General features: G+C 25.1%; 1 long non-coding RNA gene across 2 annotated transcripts; it reads right to left on the bottom strand.

Annotated features, from left to right (window-relative positions):
* Window positions 1-1,836: 1,836 nt before the first annotated feature.
* On the bottom strand, window positions 1,837-13,579 carry LOC136076332 (uncharacterized). 2 transcript variants are annotated; one of them, XR_010636174.1, is made up of 7 exons: window positions 13,473-13,579; window positions 11,159-11,314; window positions 10,996-11,042; window positions 9,345-9,461; window positions 9,108-9,229; window positions 2,017-2,113; window positions 1,837-1,903 (listed from the first exon to the last, which is right to left on the bottom strand). It is a non-coding gene; the product is annotated as an uncharacterized LOC136076332 (long non-coding RNA). The 2 variants fall into 2 exon arrangements; XR_010636175.1 differs by having other exon boundaries at window positions 1,845-1,903; window positions 2,012-2,113.
* Between the last annotated feature and the right edge of the window lie 5,899 nt (window positions 13,580-19,478).

Here is a 19,478-nt window from a genome sequence, read left to right as displayed (position 1 = left end):
GCTTTTTACATTTGATGAGAAACTTTTAAATTAATCAATAATATGCTGTTTGAAGACATTTTATTCATTTCACTAATACTTTTAACAATAGCACATATTCTTGAAGTCTTAGCTTTCAAATTTCACTAAATTTGATTCCCAAACTTTCTTATTCTTGTCTGGAAGCAAGACCATTTTTAGCGATTTTTGTATGTCTATTACGTTATTTATAACTTATTAGGATAACATTAAAAAGATAGGAAAAATTACTTTCAGCTTGGGGGGTAATCTTTTTCAAAAATTAACATTAAAAACTTATATTTTCTGTTTATAAATATAACTTTTCCACTCATGGTGACAAGGGGAATTGAAAACTCTTAAAAAAATTTTTTAGTCATACCCCTAATATACATAACTATGACAATGTTTTGGGTTTTTTTTAAAAATCTGGTGTTTAGATAATTATTATTAAATTATATATTTTTTATTTTTCAACAATTGAATAGAAAGAATAGTAAATAATTCAATAAAAAACATCTCAGAAATATCAACAACTTTTTAACTATTTGATGGTATCTCTAACTACCAATTCAACATTTATTTTTTGGTAGCAACTAAAATTAACTTGTCTTACAATTTTTTTTAACTTATATCTGTTTTAACACTGCTCTGATTTGATCAATTTGAACTGTTCTAATTAAATAATTATAACATAATTTAACAAGGAGTTTTGGGAAAAAAATTATTACATGAACTATTATATATATTAAGCTGATGATCTAACCTACTTTACTTATTCAACACAACAAAACAGGCGAAATAAGTAGAATAAGTAAAGCATAAATGATTATTTATTGAACACATGTTTTTTTTTCTTCCTTTTATTCAACTATGAAATTTATATGCTTGTATTTCATGGCTACTTTTTACACCATCACTAACTTTATGCATCAAAAAATCCTGAACATATTATAAAAAAGAAATTTAATAGTGAAAAAAAAAAAAAATTAATTTTGAAAACAAAATCATTAGCAGCTAATTCAACAACAAAATATACAGACAAATTTTATCAAAAAATAATACATTTTGACTAATTGACTACAAGTCGAATAGAAAAATAAAAGAATCAGTAAATAATTCAATAAAAAACATCTCAGAAATATCAACAACTTTTTAACTATTTGATGGTATCTCTAACTACCAATTCAACATTTATTTTTTGGTAGCAACTAAAATTAACTTGTCTTACAATTTTTTTTAACTTATATCTGTTTTAACACTGCTCTGATTTGATCAATTTGAACTGTTCTAATTAAATAATTATAACATAATTTAACAAGGAGTTTTGGGAAAAAAATTATTACATGAACTATTATATATATTAAGCTGATGATCTTAACCTATTTTACTTATTGAACACAACAAAACAGGCGAAATAGTACAATAGGTAAAACATAAATGATTATTTATTGAACACATGTTTTTTTTTCTTCCTTTATTCAACTATGAAATTTATATGCTTGTATTTCATGGCTACTTTTACACCATCACTAACTTTATGCATCAAAAAATCCTGAACATATTATAAAAAAGAAATTTAATAGTGAAAAAAAAAAATTAATTGTGAAAACAAAATCATTAGCAGCTGATCTAACAGAATGTACAGACAAATTTTATCAAAAAATAATACATTTTGACTAATTGACTACAAGTCGAATAGAAACAGCAAACAGGACAAACAGAATATACAAATTTTATCATATAACGCAGTGCTTTAAAACAGTTATTTCATTATTATATTTATTAAAACAACTAAGTAAATATTGTATTATATTTTTATAACTAATGAAAATATTTACTTTTATCAAAAGGTCAAGCACTTGACATTCAACTCTTAAACCAAGCATTCTGGATGTGTAGAAATCTTAAATGAGAATTGAAAACCATATTAACCTTTTGAATGTTTTTTTAGTTTTAGAATTATCAACTTGTGAAAAAAAAAAAAGAAAAAAAAAAGAAATTAAAATCTAACCTGACCTGGAACAAACTTATCTAGCAGTTGAACTAGCAACCAGAATGTATTTGATTCATCTTTTGTAACCAATAACAACATTCCAGCAATATAATTTAAGCCCTATAAACAGAGAACAATAACAAAATTAATAACATAAATAAGATTAATAAAAAAAGCAAATAGAATAAAAAAATTCCAAACATTTTGCATTTTGTAAAAGAAAGTGAGATGGATATTGATTGAAGTAAGAGCTTATAAAAAATATGTTATAGATATTATCGCATATCCATATATTTAAAATTTTAAACTTTTTTCATTGAAATTATGTGACACATAAATGAAAATATAAAGTATTTTTAAAATTAAATCAAAACTAACAACTTAAACAAAAATTTACACATAAAACACATATATGTAAAATAATCACATAGTTAAATACTTTATAAACTTAAAATTTTTAATAACCTACATATTTACTGACATTGTTTCATTCTTAAAAACCTTATTGGAAAAAAGAAAAATTAAAATGAAAAATAAATCATTTACACAAAACTGACAAAAATCAATTATATAAATCAATTATTACAAAAAAAAAAATATATACAATTGCTTTCAAAATTAAAAAAAAATATGCGGTTAGTGTAAATTACAATTTACTATTGTTGTAATGGAAGAACATTTGCTTTGTAAGCAAGAAGCTCCAAATTAAATACCTACAATGTCCCTGTTAGTACTGTGCTAAACTTGTTTCTCCGGGCACCAGCCTTGTTCATCAAAGATTGTGTTTTAAAGTTTATAGGATTGAGAGAATTGTAAAAACAATTTGTTAACAATTTGTAAAATTAAAAAAAACAAAAAACAACCTCCTTGTGCAGCTCTCGTAGGCATAGGGAAATAAATACAGCAAAATAAATAATAATAATGTAAGATATTACTTTCTACATATTTTTCAAAATATTGTAAACATATTTTACTAAAATAATAAAACTTAAAAAAAAATATGTAAATTATAATAAATAATCAACAAATAACTTGATAAATATAATAACCAACTATAAATATAACTAAAATACAAATTTTCTACAAAATATTGAACAATGTTTATATAAAAAAAAAATATATAGAAAAAGTAAGTTCATGTTACAACAATAACTTCACACTAATTCATAAGGAAACAGGTTAATCCATATTTAGACATCCAAATCTGGCTTGGATTATCATATTATACTGACATCTTATGGTAACCGTATATACAATCCTTGCAAAATTAGCACCTGATAAGGTTGTTTCTCTTTATCATGCTTGCTTTTCCTTACTCCTAATTCCATTCTTTATCTCTACAAATTTCTTATTAATCACTGTACTAAGAATCTGTAAGAGATGCAACTTTATTGTAATGGAATACTCCATTAGCATAAAGTGCATCTCTCTTTTCTATTAACACCATGATCACTACTCAAATGAGCTATCATTTCTAGTACCATCAATCAAAACTGATACTCACTTGACTAGTTATTCAGCTAAGTCACACCCTTTTACTGTACTTTCATGATCTAAAAACTTTGATTCACCTAGTTTTTCATCACATGCCAATTCCTTGGAACTAGCGCTATCAAAAATAAGTAAAATGCCTGCCTGGATACCCATTGAACAGCCAGGCATTTTTACACAGATACAAACAAGCAAGTACATGGGTTCCTATTTAAAAAACTATTTTTTAAATAAAAGTTGTCTTTATAGCAGTAAAAAAATCTTTCATTGAGCAATATCATACATTTAGAGTTGTTCTCTTTCACTTATGTCTAAATTTTAAATATGTTTTTATTGCAATTATTTTAAAAGTAAAGTATTAAAAAGAAAATAACTTTTAAAAAAACATTTGTTACAAATTGATAAACTCTATTCTCTTATAACATATTAGTTAAAATAATAAACTTTTTATGGGCAAAAAAACAATCTTTCTTTCAAACAAAATGCGGTGGTGGTGTAGTGGTAAAGCGCTCGCTTCATAAGTGAAAGGTTCCGAGTTTGATCCCCACCACATCCCTGGTAGTACCACGCTCAACTTGTTTCTCCTCGCAGCGGCCTTGTTTGCCGAGGTTCGTGTTTCTGAGTTATAGAGTTGAGAGAGAGTTATAACCACAATTAAGTAGCCTCCTCATCTGTAGTGGCCTTCTTGGCCTTAAGGAAGGTGAATAAGCAAAAAAAAAAACCTTTTTAAGAAAAAACTGAAAACATTTATTATTTACTCGACTGAAATTTGGATTTCTTTAAATGAACTTTAAAATAATTATATCTCTAGGTTTACATCTAGGTTAAATCTTCTAGGTTTTGAAAGAGTTTTGTCTCAAAAATTAGTTTGCCTTTAAGACAAAATGAGTTATAATTTCTGATATAGTTATAAGTTCTGATTTACGTAAAGGAAAACTTTGTACACAACATGAGCAAAAGCAATTCTGTCAACGGTTTTCTTGCTCTTTACCAATATTCTTTGTTTTCTGGTAACTCCCAAATAAATAATGGTTAAACAGTAATTACTTACAGCCTTGTTGAGATGTCTAAATGTCATCACAAGATTTAATTTTATTAGAATAACCACAAACCAAAGATTATATTTTCTGATGAATTTTCTTTAATAACGAAATACTTTCCATGAGAAAAAAATCATATTTTACCTGATGATTGCATTACCATAAAACTTATAGGTGTAAAAGATATGTATTTAGTGTGCTTTTTAAAATTGTACTTTTATTTAGGAATGGCGAAAGAATATTGGTCACCTACAAAGCGATGCAAAGGTGTTACATTACATGGAGAAGGTTATTTGTATATGGAAATTGCCAAAAAGTTGGGAAATGGAGCAACAAAATCTGGAGTAAGGGAGGAAGATATCCCAAAGGTTCAAGGCAACCAATACCTTTAAAAATATGCCAAAAAATGGAAAAAATAAGAAGACAACTGCCAACGATGACAGGATGATGAGGCTTGCACTTAAAAACTAAAGAGCGACTTCAGCTGAAATTTAAAACGATTTAGAGGCCGCCGGAGTTTCGGTTAGTTCAAGAACAATTTGCCGAAGGCTTTTTGAAAATGGTTTAAAAGCAAGAAGACCCAGAAAAAAACCATATTTAAACAAAAAAAAACAAAGAATTGTTTGATTTGGGCAAAAGAACACAAGAAGTGGACAAAGGAAGACTGGGCAAGAGCTATTTAGAGCGATAAAAGCAAGATTTCCATTTTTGGAAGTGATGGAATCAATTATGTGAGAAGGCCAGTGAAGATCTTTTACCTGAGTGCACATTGGTTACAATGAAGCATCCCATAAGTGTAATGGTGTGGGGATGCATGACCAGAGATGCTGTGGGTCGTATCCACATTGTGGATAGTATTTTAAACGCCAAAAAATACCAAGAAAACATATTAGAAGCCAAATTACTCCCATCGATTGATGATTTGTTTGAGGGCAAAACAGAAACCTGTGTGTTCCAGCAGGACAGTGGTTCATGCCACACCGCAAAAACTGTCAAAAATTGGTTTAAAGCCAAAAAGATAAATGCTTTGGAGTGGCCTGGAAACAGTCCGGACCTGGTCCGATACAAAACCTGTGGTCTCGACTCGAAAAAAGTTGTAAGGAAAGAAAAACCTGGGAACAAGCAACAATTAATAAAGACCATAATGAGATTCCTGGTTTCACGTGATCAGCACTGAAGATTTGGGCAACAAGTGGACTTAATGCCTCGTAGGATTGCTGCAGTAATAAAAAATAATTGATATCCAACAAAACATTAGGTTTTTTTTTTATAAGTCATTTTTTAATAACACATTTTGTAAGCTGTAAAACGTAAACTTACCGTAATTTGTTACTTTGTCATTAAATTGTTATATTTTTATATTAAAATTGTGAATTTTAATCAAAATTTTAGTTTTTTTTAAATCTAAACACATCAAAAATAATAACCAATATAGAAAACCGTATAAATATGGTTATTTTCTTTTAAAAAACACACCAAAGAGAAGTTTTCATATGTTTTGAAGGAGTGTCCATTCCTATAGCCACTTGTGTATGTTTAAAATTTTTACAATAACATATTTACAATATTTTAAACCTTCCTATTTAATTCAATACTCATTCAATAACTTTTTTTTCCCAACATTTTAAAAGGAATTTTAAAAATTAACCTTCTTTCAAATTCTTTATTAATATATATAAAGGAAACATTTCTTATATCTTAACACTGTTTAGATATAAGAAAATATTTCTTTAGTTATTTAATCTAATAAAAAAGTTAACATTTCCTAACGAAATTCAAATTTATAAATATAAATTCTTTTACATGAAAATATATTGCAAATATCAGCCTCTCAGTTAGAGTTTTGAACTTCTTTTTAAAACATTTTAACTGGTTAGAATTCATATACAAATCCCATGAAATCCTGCATTTATTAGTCCAGTAAAATACCAGAAATAGCTGATATGGTAAAGTTGACTTTATTTTTAATTATAGGGAGCTTGCGTTAATATCGAAACATTAACAACTTTTAATCAAATTCTCGCAACACCAAAACAGAAAACAATAACCAAAAATGTTTGGAAATAAAAATATAGAAAGGTTGGTTAATAAGTAGTTTTGTTAAATTTTTATGTTTTGAATTTGAAAATTAATGTCTAGTCTAGTTTTACTAGTTTTTATCTAATGTCTAGTTTTTCAAAAAAAAATAAAAGAAATAAAAAAAAGTTAAACACGATAAAAAGCAATGGGATCAGTATTCAAACATGTCTTATTTTATATATTTTACAAATCTACTACAGGTAGGGCATGTATCTGCGCTACAGATCTTACAGATCTACAGGTCTTACAGGAGAAGGTTAAAACCTTATAAAATATGTAAAAAAAATAAATATATATATATAATACTTTTTTATCTAATTTTTACAGATTTTGGATCATTTCGGCATACAGAGTTTTATCCATGTTCATTGCTATGTCAACGATAAATATTAGGTGTTAAATTTATTAACTTAAATGCTCAATATTAATCGGCTACATTTGTCAGATAAGCTTATATGTACTATACGATGACATTACCTTAGGCTTTGATGTTACGCCATTTGAATTTTATGTACGAAATGACAATTTCACCTATGCATTTTGTGTTCTAAATACCCCAATTTTTTCAATTAGATTATTTCAACAGTCTTTTAAAATAGAAAATGCAGAAAGCATTCAACAGTTATTAATTGTGAAAAACATAACTAAAGTATTTTATTTGTTAGATAAAAAAAAACAGTTAAATGAATTTTTTATTATTTTCTGTTTTTTTAAAAAACTTTGAATTTTAATTTATTTTATTAAATTTATTGTTAAAGAAATACAAACCTCCGAGACATGTTGTGTTCATATTAAAGAGAATGGTAAAAAAAATGTTTGGGCTAAACTTTTTTGATTGAAAACGAAAGAATAAATCAGTCCCCCAAGAAAATCTAACTTTTTTATTTTGGTCAAAGCTTGCCTTCTCCGTTTTATTGTAGGCCTAAAAGTCAGCATAATATACAACACAATCTACAGACTTGATAATTTGTTCAAGCGTGTTTTATTCCTAAGAGTTTTTGTACATGATGTCATTGACTTTTGTTCGTTTACATGATCGATCTCTTGCGCAAACAAACAAAAAAAATTAATGACGCCATTTACTAAAAATCTTAAGAATAAGACGCGCTTGAATAAATTATCAAGTGTCTAATTACGGCGTATAATATGCTGAGCTTTAAGGCCTAAAATAAAACGAGAAACAAGCTTTGACTAAAAATCAAAAAGTTAGTTTTTTTTGGGATTCATTTATTCTTTTGTTTTAATCAAAAGAATTAAGCCCAAATCTGTGCTTTATTATTCTCTTAATATGAACACAACATATCTTGGATGTTTAGATGCTTTAAATAATATCAAATATAAATTTATTTTATTAAATTTAAATTTTTCAAAAAATTTGAAAACCTTTCATTTGAAATTTTTTTTTTTTACTGCTAAAATTCTAGTTACTTTAAAATGTTAGTATAACATTCAACTATTTTGTTTATTTATTTATAGTTTAAATAAATAATTTTTTTCAACTGTTTACAAATGCATGGATAAACCATAATCAAGCCTGCAAAATTATTAGATTTATTTAAAATATTTTAGAGAATTTATTCAGTAAACTTATATAACAAATTTATAAAAAGATGATTTTTTTAATTTTGAAATTGCTGAAAAAGTTTTCTCTTATCATAAACTGATTATAGAATGAACATAGAATAGAAATGATTAGTGTATGATTAGTTTTTGAAATTAGTTTATAAGTATGAAAATTAATGAGTAAATGCAAAGATTAAAGCTAAAATGTTAAAAAAAAAAATGTTGATAATTTTTATTTATTTTTTGACCAATAAGAAATTCAACAATAAACAATTGCCCCCTCATTAAAAAAATAAATAAACATAAGACAAATGTTTTAAGTTAAAACAGTTTAGTTTAAATAGTTAATTAGTTTTAAAATAAGGAATTTTTTTTTTCAAACAACATTTTAAAATTTTATTTATAATTTTTTTTATAACAACACTGAATTAGCATTTAAAGATATTATATAAATATTTTATAAAGACTTAAACGATTTTTAATGCGGTTTCAAATTCAACTTAATTAAAATGTGCTACTTTAAAATACGCAACTGACGTAATTAAACTTTTAATGATGTAAATGTTAATTGCGTAAAGTTATATTTACTTGTGTTACACCTTTCCGTTAAGCAACAAAATCTTATAACAAGGCCTGTTACCTGAAACATCATGTAAGCGCATATGTATATTCATATATACAAAAAAACAAACAATTTTAAAATAAAGTCTATATACATATAAGACATATTATATGCCAATATCCATACACATAACAAATAGATACATAAATATATAACTTACAATAAAGAGAACTTGTCAAAAACTACTTAAAATTGTAAATAAAACCAATATTACAGTTATTAATTACTTTTATTACAAATACACAACAGTTTTCAAATTTAATATTCTGACATTTGCTAAAATATTTACAACAAAATATTAGTAAAATAAAAAACCAACTTGACAATATCCAACATTCCTGTTATAACTAGCGTATGCAGTAAGAACATTTGATAATGGTTTTAGCAAGCTGTCATCAAGCTCTTTAAAATAAATGTTATCTGGATAAGTTCGTTTTATGTCTAAGAAAATATGGAAAGAAAAAAGGTTTAAAAATGTAATGATATAAACTGCAATGTTTTACATCATTCAAAAACTTAAAAAAAATGATAACATCTAACAAAAAAATAATCTTACCTAACTCAATAGAATCTATAACTACTTTATCAAGATTTGGATGAGCAAGAATCTCCCACAATACTTATTAGGAAATTTTTCTTTATTAAATTGTGCAAAAGAGGCATACATCCATACCTAAATATAACAGATACTTTCTCATAACTTTAGCTTAGCTGAACAAAAGTTACAAAAAACATATGCAAGTAACTTTTTTTCTAAACATATTAGTGTCCTTCTTAATATTATGATAATATTTACATATAAAAATGAAAATATGTCATTCATAGTAATATATTTATTTAATTTGTTAAAAAAAGTTTTTAAATTTCAAGTGTAATATTTCGACTCATATATTTAGAAATATCTTACACCTAAAATTTAATGTAAATAATGTCAATAAGATTTACAAGCTCCTCCTACCTTGACTGAAACTTAAAATTAAACTAGGGATTTTCAAATTCTTCTCTATTTCTTCATTTTTATAAATTATAAGTAAAAAATAAAGTTGGAATTCTTATTTCAGCAACATGCACAGAAATGTTCAAATCTGCCCCAACCTGGGTTAGCTTTAATTTGCATGGGGAAGTTTTGAAACATTATAAACAGATGTATTTTTAAAACATATTTATTCTGTTTTGCTACAAATATATTACGTCCACAAGTCTTTAATACAGTAGCGCTGTGGGTTAGCGCACTGTTTTAAAATCTTTTAATTTTGCATACAGGTTTAGACTTTCTTAGCTTTGTTTTTTTAATGACAACCATTTTCTGATTTTTTTTTTAATGATTATTCGAGAAATCATAACATAATAATGACATGTCACCACATACACCATAATACAATCATTAGCATAGCATGATTAAGCTTGGGTCAGGATTAGGGTTCAGTTTCACATACACAATCTTTCTTGTCAACTTGGTAGTTAAAAAAAAATTAAAAATTAATCACCAAAAATGAGGTCAAAAAAAGATATAGAATTACTTTCTAATAGAACTATTTATTTGCTAATTGTGTCATTTTTATAATAAGAAAATTGACTTAAATTATTTTCTTATTAGTTTGCTTAAGTTTTTGAAGTTTATTGTTTTGGAATATAAAGTTTTACTTGAAAATTTTAAAAAATTGCCTCTTCAAAATAAGAATCATAGGTGCCCCCATTCATTTTTTCAAAACAGCCCAAATGGCATTTATAAAATTAAATGCTTTTTTTTTGAAGAAAAAAATTTTTAAATTTTTTTTGCTTCATTGTAAATAGTATGGAATATTCTATATAATAACACAACATTTATATTCTAAAACCATATAATAATAACCAAATCTAGATTCCATTTTATCTCAAATATCAACAAATTCAAATGACAGCTGATAAGATTTCTCTTCACAATGTTATTCTCTTTTACTTAATCTAAATATATATACACACTTCATCAACACATTTTTTAAAGCTTCCCCTTCTCTCCTACATATCATAAACATAAAAATATATGCACACTTCATTAACACATTTTTCAAAGTTGCCCCCTTCTTTCCTACTTATCATAAACATAAAAATATATGCACACTTCATTAACACATTTTTTAAAGCTACCTCCATTTCTCATACTTATCATAAACATAAAAATTAGGATCATTTAACTGTAACTATCAAATCTTAATTAAAAATACTACCTCAGTGCGAAAATTAGATGGAATTCCTTTTCTGATGTATCTTTTTACTAAATAAAATATAAAAAGATGAATATTATTAAGAAATTTAATTTTAACATCGTTTTTCATAATTTACACATCATTCTTTTCTTACATCAAACCTTACCTTTACATCAAACCTTACCTTTGCGAGTTCTTTTAACACTCTCTTTATTTTTCATTAACTTTTCCCATTTCGACAACCGTTTTGCTAATATGCGTAAATACTTATTCCATGAATGTTTCATAGCTGTCATAATCGAAGTCTGATTGTCTCATAAAACCATATGTATCAATCTCACTGAAATGATTATAATATACACAATTCTAATGTTTGCACTTGCAAATTAAAAAATAAGAACTTGTAATATATTTTGTGCAAACTATAAATCAGCAATTAAACTATATAACACTTTATTTTTTAAAAAGTTTATTGTTTATTTTTTAAACAATGCACACTTAAAAATCAATTAAAAATTAAATTAATTAAAAATTAAATTTAAGCATGTCATTTCAGGGATTCGTAAAAATATTACAATATTTCTAGTCAGATTTATAAAATAATTATAAAGTTTTCATCTGAAAAATAAGTGCATAATTTTATTTACACAAAGGGAATAGTTATTAAAAAATATTAAATAGTTAAATATGATTGTGTTTTAGTGATAGAGCATTTCGTAAGCCAAGGCAAACCTAATGCTTATGTTACTAGTTGTGGAAGAGTTAAAAACTCTAAATCTTTTTATTGGTTTATTCATTCATTGTTAATGCTTTTTATTTTAAAGAAACTAAGTTTTAAAAGAGCTCACTGATAATACTGTGCTCACCTTGCTTTTGTTGTCATTGGATCAAGAGAGGGTTATAGCAACTTAAATATTTATACATTTAGTGACTATTTTAAAATAACTGAACAAAGCCGCCGTTCGAGAAACAAGTTAAGGACTTGTTACGTAACAAATTAAGTAACTTTACACATTATTTTTATAACTTTTTTTTAAAACTAGGTTTTTCTTTTTTTTTTTGTAATTTATTATATAATAATGTGACTTTATAAGCCAACTAATCACTTTAAAAATAAAATATTTACAGATTCAGTTGTAGTAAAAAGATTTCTCTCCCTACATAATTTAGATAATAAAGATAAAAAAAACTTTTTAAAACTTAACCTCTACCTAAAAAATGTGTATGCGGTAGTGGTGTAGTGGTCAAGAGTTGGCTTAATAGCGAGAGGCTCCGAGTTTGATCCCCACCATGTCGCTGGTTGTACCGCGCTCAACTTGTTTCTTTGCGCAGCGGCCTTGTTTGTCAAGGTTCGTGTTTCGGAGTTATGAGTTAGAGAGAGGGTTATAACCACAAGTAGCCTCCTTGTCAGTAGTGACTTTCACGGCCTTGGGGAGGTAAACTAACATATATTTAAAAAAAAATGTACATTCTGTCTATTGCTTTAAGATATTTTATTAATGGATAAGATAGTGATCAATAATATTTTTTCAAAATAACTTAGCTTTGCTACCCAAAGCATTGCCTTTGCAACCCTTTTCCTTGATACCTTAACTATGGACATGATTATTTATGGCTTTGTTACCTGAATCTTTATTAAAATCAATATACTTGATGCACAGATGACAATACAGCCATGATCAAAATCAATCTTTTTGGCAAAAAAAAAAAAAAAAAAAATAGTGATGATATTGAAAAAGGACATCTCGAAAACAACAGCCAAATCAATATATTTTTTTAGTTATTGTATACTAATAGTTAAAGCTTTTATTGCCGAAAATGATTTACAGTGTTTAATCAACACCTACCCATTCTTGGTACTTACTATCTTAAGCTCCAATGCACATATTATCATTGTACTTGTAATAAAATTTGTTTATAGGAAGAGATAAAAAATGAATTATAAATTAAGTCAATGCCAATTTGAAACTAATTCAATATTAAAATGAACTGATAAATAAAATGTTTTTGTGTTCTATTTCACTATGGATCAATGATAACCATGACAAATAATATATAATGTGCAGGAAATTTTAGAGCTTAGCAATTATTTCAGATATGCCAGTTTAAAAAAATAATATTGTTGAGCAAGGCTGTGCAACATGGGGTGAATAGGGTTAATGATTCACCTTTAAAGACACAAGAAAACCAAGACATTAGGTTGCATACAAAACCAAAAGCTGAGACACTTGGAACCATAACAGAGACCAAACCAAGACATTTAAAATATGGCCTAAAAGCTCAAAACAATTCACCCATCACTGCTTTTGATACCCCTGAGTTAAAGCAAATTTGAATTATTACTCCAGATTTAAAAAAACAAAAACGAATTTACTAATTCAAGCTTACTTTAATGTAAAATTTAACTTGTTATTATAAATTATATTTGTATATAGAAACAAATTTATACTTGAAAATAACTTTTTTTAATTTATTTAACCATTTATTGATTAACTTACCCATTTATTGAACCCATTTTTGACATTCACATTTTAACTTTTATCAACCAGATTTATCTAAAATTTATCAACTAACACAAAATCAGTTCCCCTAAAAAAATTCAAATTAGATTTAACAAAATCTAAAATACTAAAGTTAACTATGCTGATAGTAAAAATATCAAGCCAATTTTTCATATTTTAACAATAGTGCAAAAAAGTAACAGTACTAATAAACAGTTACATACAAAATCAGTTTCCTGAGAAAATTCACATTCAAGTTAAAAATAATTTTATATTAAATTTGCATTGCTAAATTATATTGAATATGAATATGTATACACAATAAATTATAATATATAAGTAATAAATATAAATTATGTCACATATAAAAATGTTTAGTTCCCAATAAAGTGTCTTTGACTGTAAACAAAAATTTAACTAGTATTTTCTATACTATTTATCCTTCAACTAAAACTTTATCAAAGACTTAACTGCCCTAAGAATAATTAACTTGTTGAACAATTAAGACTATTTACTATTTAATTCATCATGCAAAATTAATTTGTTAAACAATTAAGAATATTTATTATTCAATTATCATGCAACAATTTTACTTACTAATTCATTTACAACTTTATTTTTAAACTAATCTTTTTCGTAATCAATATTACTAATCAGCCAATCAGATAAATTTAGTGAAGAATATAGATTTAGCATTATAAATGTCAATACATTAAAAAAAAACAACTATATAAATCACATTTGTATATGTATTATTGCAGTAATATAATATGCAAATATATAAAAAAAAGCTTTTTGTTTTTTAACACTATATTTCACTACATAATAACAACTTTTAAAGAAAAAAACAAACAAACAAAAAAAAAAACAATCTATTTATAAAAAAATAAATAAATGTTAAACCATGCTTTAAATAAAAACTTAAAATGGAAAACTTTAAAACATGCACCATATTTCATAGAATATCTACTATACCTAACACAAAGAAAACTTAAAACATTAAAAAAGTTCAAGTTTTGGTTTCAACCATGAACATATTTTTATAAACATCATATTTATATAAAAAAATTACATATTTTACAAATCAAATAAATGATAACAAAGCAGTTTTAAACAACTGATTACAATGCAGTTTTAACATCTGATAACAAAGCAGTTTTAAAAAATAACAAAGCAATTTTCAACTACTGAACAGATTTTATTAGCATTTATTGAAATTATTTGTATTAAAATCTGAATTAAAACAAGAAGAAGATATGCAAATTTTTAGAGCAAACCAAAAAAATAATAGGTGAAAAATAAATAAAAAATATTTTTTTTCAAACTATAATGCAAAATTTTAAAATTAAAAAATATATATATATCTAACAGTTATAAATAACTTCCTAACTACGTTTAATTATTTTTTCTAGACAATTTTGTATATTTCAATAGCTTTAAATTTGTAAAAATACAAAAAAAAAAAAATTAAATAAATTCATTGTGTATATTTAAAAGTAAAGGTTTCATTTGTTTTGATATCAATAATATCAATAATTTCAATATAAAGTATTTAGATGTTTTTAAGATTTTTTTTTATTCCATTAGTTTTAATATTCTTTCTTTTATCCTTTTTGTAGCTTGCTTTGAGTTAGGAATAAGAAACCTTTGAGAACCAGTGACATTAAATTCCTCACCGTTACTTGTGCCATATTTGAAAGTTATTAAATCTGGGTGTTTACGCTTTGACGTTATCTTTATTATAGAAGATAAATGAGGTCGTGATTGAATATGTGCCCACCCAGCACGATTTTTATCCACAATTTCTCGCAAAATAAACAGTCATAGTTAATAAAATGTGCTGAAAAGAAAGATCCAAATAAATAGTTCACCTAACAATCAGTATTTAATTACAGTTACAATTATTTATGCAAATTTCTATAGTTGCATATAGTTTTGTGTAATTTATAAAATAAATAAATAAACAAAAACCTTGAAAACATTTGTCCAGAAACTGTAATTTCACTACATGGGAAATGACGAATAACATCTGAACGTTTAATCCATGTATCAATATTTACACTCTCATTGTTGCTCATCTCCACTTGAAGGTGTTTCTAAAAATTTATTCAATATTTTCAAGCAAAATTTTACGCGATCTCAAACTGTTATATAAGCCTCCATAATAACAACAAATACCACACTGTTATGTAAGTCTCCATAATAACAACAAATATTCACTAAAATAACTAAAAACCAATTTTGCCATATTTTGCCAACAACAACAAAAAAAAGCACTAAAAATTTTGCATATTAGTAATTAATTTGTGAGATAACATTGTATATAATTTATTTTTGCCTAAAATATAAACTACTATAATCTTAACTTATTGTTTTAAAACAAAAAGTGATAATTAAAATGTGTAGAACAAAACAATTTAAAAAATAAAATTGTTGCTAAGAAAAGCATTTTTCTTTTAAAGTTTAGTTTAATTAAAAACTAGAATTTTAAGTAAAGATTTTCTTAACTCCATTTTATTTAAAATATATCATTTCTTAGAATTTATTTAAATTATTTCTATTGTTTTAATTTCATTATAATTTAGTTTAACTATTTTGAATTATTAGATTTTTTTAAAAATATAGATTAAAAAAACTAAATAAAAGATTTTACTTATAGAAGATAACAAATTCTGTTACCAATAAAATACTTGTTCAAACTTATCATTTAACTGAAAAACAAAACGCCCATTTACTGTTTAAAATTATAATATCAAATAATAATCAATAAATCCAAACAAAACACAATATAAAATCAAATATTAACACATTAAATTATCTTGTGTTTATATATATATATATATATATATATATATATATATATATATATATATATATATATATATATATATATATATATATATATAATTAAAAACTTTTAATGACATTGTAATAAATATAATTTTAATTTGTTTTCAATAACAAAATTCGCTATTTTATAAACATTAACATTTGGAATAAATGATGCTTTTGTTTTTATGTCTTTAGAGTATACAGTGTTTTTCTTTTATCCAACTGTTTTTTAAATATACAATCTTTATAATCTATATATAATCTTTTCCAATTTCAACAATTTAAAATTTTTCTAAAAAAAATTAAATAACCAAACTTAGACTGTTTTTATTTACAAAAACTTACCATCAGGGTCCTCAATACTAAAAATGACAGATTGACTCCTCTATAACCTTTTCCTTTTGCATCTTTCACACTTAGATGTCTAAACATTAAAAACATAAAATCTTTTATAAAGAAATAAGATTAGTAAAAAAAAAGAAAAGAAAAAAACCTAATCTAATTATTATTTTAATCTATTTTAAAAAAACCCTGAAAAGTTAATACTCACACATATTATCAGAAACCTATTCACAAAACACCAATAAACTCAACAAAATTGAAGACAAAAACAAATAAATTACAAATAACATCCAAAATAGCAACAATAAAAAAAACTTTTTGTGAGAAAATAAGAGACTTATTTTTAAACATTTTGTTACATAGTTGTCACTTTTTGATTTTAGCAAAGACAAAAAAATTATTGGTTGATTATACAACTGTGTTCTGAAAAGTCTATTTTATTCAAACTGCAGAAAAGATTTAGCTGCTAAAGTAACTTATTTGATTACTCAGCTTTGGTCATAAAAGAATATTAAAATATTGTTCTAGGGAACTCTGTTATTGAAAATGCATTAAGTTGGACAAACAAAAAGTTTTCAGTAAAACTTAATGCAATAATAAAGTGTGACAATGACAATATTCTCAGGATAAGATAAGGATTTACTATTGAGAAAAGATTTAGAGTAGCTTCTTTGATCATATTTTGTTTATTGCTAAAGTCATGTCTTGTTTCTGCTTGATTCAAGGTAACGTTAAAAGATGTAATTTTTAAAGTAGATATATAATATTTGTATTATATATTTTAATGCCTTACTTTAAAACCTACCAACTTTGATAAGGACTAAAAAATTTTTCTTCATTAAAAAAATAATCAATTTCCACAAAAAGTTATTGACACCAAAACTGAATTATATGTTGATAAAAAAAAAATTAATCTGTTATAAATATTATTAATCGTAATATAAGATAAGAACTTCTAGTTATTGGATTGTATTCGAATTTCACTAACACTGAATTGCGCTGGCTGTAATGCCGGTTACATTGAAGAAATACTCAGACATTTGAGAACCAGAATGAAAGTGACAGTCTCATGTTTATAAGCATTCAAACTCATCTGTTAAACTGTGAAAACTTAACTAATTTATTAAAGTTATCAATTTAGTTTTACAATTGTAATTATTATTATTATCATTATATATATATATATATATATATATATATATATATATATATATATATATATATATATATATATATATATATATATATATATATATATATATATATATATATATATATATATATATAAACACACACACACATACACATAAAAATAATGGTGATTTTGACTTAAACTAGTCTCAAAATACTGGTCATCAGGACCAATAGCATTCTGCATCAACATCTTGTAAACCCTACTAGTATAATAAAAATGCATACGGACTACAGTATTACTCAACCGTATTCAATTTTTAAGTAGCAGAATGTTTTTGATAGAGCATTTACACCATTTTATAACAATGTGTTAGCAGGTAGTAAGTATAATGAAAAGATTACTTTTCAAAGAAATCTTTTTATTTGGTTTAATCCCCCATTTTTGAAAAATGTAAAAACCAACATCGCACAAAATTTTTAAATCTAATTGAAAAGCATTTTCTAAAAACACACAAGTTTTTGCAAAATTCTTAATAGGAACAATTTAAAAATCAGGCATAGCTGTCTTCCTAACATCACCAATCTTATTAATTCACACAATAAAAAAGTATTATATAATGTTTCCAACACGATTGTTCCAACATGTAGATGCTGGCCACCTTGACAATGTCCTTTGTAAGATGTGTCTTGTAAAAATATAATTTACATCTGCAATATAAAGACATCACCACAAGATAATGGTTTCAATTATATTGGTTTAACGGAGCACATCTTTAAAGATCGCTGGTACAAACATAAAAACTCCTTTCAACACAAAAGTAAAGCTAAGACCACAGAACTTTTTATTGTTGTTATAATTTTTTGTAATGTCTGATAATCACATAAAACGCGAAACTCCAAATTATGTTTCAAATTTAATTATTATTCTAATATATATACAGTTGGGAGCAGTGAATTGTATACAGCAGTAAATTTCTATGCTTTTATTTCTTTGTACCTGAATTTAAATAGGTTTTAATAATTTGTATTATGATTTGAAATATATTGTAGTATTTTGTCCTCTTAGTTATGGATTAGTGATGAAATAAAAACTACAAAATATGTAACTATTGTATTATGAGACATAAAGATAAAAAGTAACCAAAATTACAGCTGTGTACAATTCACTGCTCGCGACTGTATATATATATATATATATATATATATATATATATATATATATATATATATATATATATATATAGTGGTGTACACTGGATTTTTAGATGTTTGAATTTTGACACTTACAGGCATTGTGCAAACTCTAAACTTTTGTGTGTTTATGCTTATATCAAAAAAGAATGTTTTGCAAAGAATTGGGGTGATTAAGACTTGGGAACAAAAAAATCCATATTTTTGGGCCCACCCAGCCCTTAACGTGAGACAACGAGTTTAGAAATAATTTTCTTTACCATTTTTATCTAAATTTATATTCATCAACAAATTTCAAATTTGATGCAATAATCTCTTATTTTTCAAAAACTATGACCATATAAAGTTTTAAAATTTGAGAGGGCTGTAAACATTGCAGGGTCATCAAAACTGAACACCAAGAGATTATTGCATGAAACTTGAAATTTGTTGATGAATATAAATTTAGATAAAAATGGTAAAGAAAGTGTTTCTAAACTCATTGCTCCCACGTTAAGGGCTGGG

The sequence above is a fragment of the Hydra vulgaris genome, chromosome 02 (genome assembly GCF_038396675.1).
Source record: "Hydra vulgaris chromosome 02, alternate assembly HydraT2T_AEP".
Lineage (NCBI taxonomy): Eukaryota > Metazoa > Cnidaria > Hydrozoa > Anthoathecata > Hydridae > Hydra > Hydra vulgaris.
The sequence above is the reverse complement of the archived record's forward strand: the minus strand, read 5'-3'. Positions and strand labels throughout refer to the sequence as shown.